Source organism: Tachypleus tridentatus, chromosome 9 (genome assembly GCF_004210375.1).
Source record: "Tachypleus tridentatus isolate NWPU-2018 chromosome 9, ASM421037v1, whole genome shotgun sequence".
In the NCBI taxonomy this organism is placed as follows: Eukaryota; Metazoa; Arthropoda; class Merostomata; order Xiphosura; family Limulidae; genus Tachypleus; species Tachypleus tridentatus.
The window spans coordinates 1,014,198-1,016,771 of NC_134833.1; the positions used below are offsets into that span (position 1 = coordinate 1,014,198).

The window sequence follows — 2,574 nt, forward strand, 5'->3', positions numbered from 1 at the left end:
AACAGGTATTGTGGTTTACAGAGTGATGATGAATAGGCTGTCTGTAAAACAGGTGCTGTGGTTTACAGAGTGATGATGAATAGGCTGTCTGTAAAACATGTATTGTGGTTTACAGAGTGATGATGAATAGGCTGTCTGTAAAACATGTATTGTGGTTTACAGAGTGATGATGAATAGGCTGTCTGTAAAACATGTATTGTGGTTTACAGAGTGATGATGAATAGGCTGTCTGTAAAACAGTTATTGTGGTTTACAGAGTGATGATGAATAGGCTGTCAGTAAAAACAGGTATTGTGGTTTACAGGCATCGATAAGATGACAGAGAGGGAGCATGCTCATCCACCTCAGAATCAAGGTGACATATCAGCAACATCTGAACCCTCACCCAGTGGTGCCATTGGTTTAGACAGCTATGGCCCAGAGCCTGAAGGCCAAGAACAAGGCCCACAGTTAATGATAAAACTGAAGGTGACCAGGTGCCTGCAGAGGACTGTCCCAGTGACAAACAGGTATGTGTGTATGTTCACATTCTGTTGTTATTTTTACTGTAACAGAAAGTAAACAATGATTTTATCGTGCATTGAATGTTAGCTACTCGTACCTTGAGTTTAAACTTTATCTTTTGACTTCTCTGAATAAAGTTTATACTATGTTACGTTAGAAATAAATAAAATGATTAATTACTTAAATATAAACACTGCTAATAGTTATTTATGGTAGAGATAATTAAATAAAATTGAGTAAAATTGTGAAATAAAACAGCTTTTGTGGATGTTAAAGTAAAAAGTTGTCTGGAAAAGTCTGCAAATGTTTTGTTGAACTTTGACCCCTTTTCTAATTTCTGATGTATTCAGTTATATGGGATCTTAATTCTTCTAAAATATTGATTTAAATACCTGTTGAAACCTGTGAAGTATGTAAGATATTAGTGACAAACACAAATAAAATGTTTTATTAATTCAAAGTATTACAATTAGCTTTCCTACAATAGAAGAAAAAATAATTTTTTGAAAATATTTTTTAAATTTTGTTGTCAAATTTGCTCAAATTTAGTAGAAGGTATTAACTTAAGAATTACCATAAAGTGATTAGTATTAATACAAAGTCTTAATAATTACAATGCTGTCTGCTTCATTACAGTACTTTAATTTTTTATTAGAAATGATTTTAATGTGATGTTAGAAGCAACGTTCTCTCTCTAGTCTTCCCCTCCTGTAAGTCCCAGTCACTCTACGGCATCATCTGGATCAGACCTTGGGTCATCGCAAACAGAGATCCGTAGGCAGCCTAGCTCAGTATCTTCAAATGCTAGTAATGCACAGTGGGTTCCCAGTCCTGATTGGGTGTTGTCATGGAAACAGAAGCTTCCTCTCCAGACCATCATGAGGCTACTTCAGGTTTTGGTCCCCCAAGTGGAGAAAATTTGTTTAGATAAGTAAGATAATATTTATCTTTTTTTGGTGGAGAGATGTAACAGATATGAAAATACTCAAACAGTCGACATTTTAATACACTGTTAAAACTTTATTCTAAGACCTGTCAACGGTCGTAAAGTAGACACATTACATATTTCAACATCCAATCACATCATCCTCGCCAATGTGCAAGCTATATACATGCAAATAACCTTTAATTATAAGTATCTCAATTATATTTACATAACTACTTTCAGTTGTAACCTTCAGTAGAGTACCATATATTTTAATCTCAGGATGTGTAACAGGCTAAGTATACCTGTTGAGTTTATTATGAGATGATAGTCCTAGAGGTTGTACCAAAAGGTTTTGTCTTTTCCATGGGAAAGTTGGCTATCTTGCAAGAGTTAGAAGAAAACTCCTTGACTGATGTTGGTCTTTTTTAATATGCCCCTCAAGTGGCACAACAGTATGCTTGTGGATTTAGTGCTAGACACTGGATTTCACTACCTGTGATGGGCAGAACACAGATAGTCCATTGTGGAGCTTTATGCTAAATTTATGCAACAACCTTTTCATATAGTATAAAGTTTTAAACTGTTTAAATAGCTACTAATGATATGAAATCATCCATCTGAAGCTTCTTCTAGTTTTAAACTGTTTGAATAGCTACTAATGATATGAAATCATCCATCTGAAGCTTCTTCTAGTTTTAAACTGTTTGAATAGCTACTAATGATATGAAATCATCCATCTGAAGCTTCTTCTAGTTTTAAACTGTTTGAATAGCTACTAATGATATGAAATCATCCATCTGAAGCTTCTTCTAGTTTTAAACTGTTTGAATAGCTACTAATGATATGAAATCATCCATCTGAAGCTTCTTCTAGTTTTAAACTGTTTGAATAGCTACTAATGATATGAAATCATCCATCTGAAGCTTCTTCTGGTTTTAAACTGTTTGAATAGCTACTAATGATATGAAATCATCCATCTGAAGTTTCTTCTGATTTTAAACTGTTTGAATAGCTACTAATGATATGAAATAATCCACCTGAAGCTTCTTCTGGTTTTAAACTGTTTGAATAGCTACTAATGATGTGAAATCATCCACCTGAAGCTTCTTCTGGTTTTAAACTGTTTGAATAGCTACTAATGA

General features: G+C 33.8%; 1 long non-coding RNA gene across 1 annotated transcript; it reads left to right on the forward strand.

Moving 5' to 3' along the window:
• The first annotated feature begins 307 nt into the window (after positions 1 to 307).
• Positions 308 to 1,430, forward strand: LOC143227011 (uncharacterized). The gene is made up of 2 exons (XR_013014824.1): positions 308 to 509; positions 1,203 to 1,430. It is a non-coding gene; the product is annotated as an uncharacterized LOC143227011 (long non-coding RNA).
• Positions 1,431 to 2,574: the final 1,144 nt, after the last annotated feature.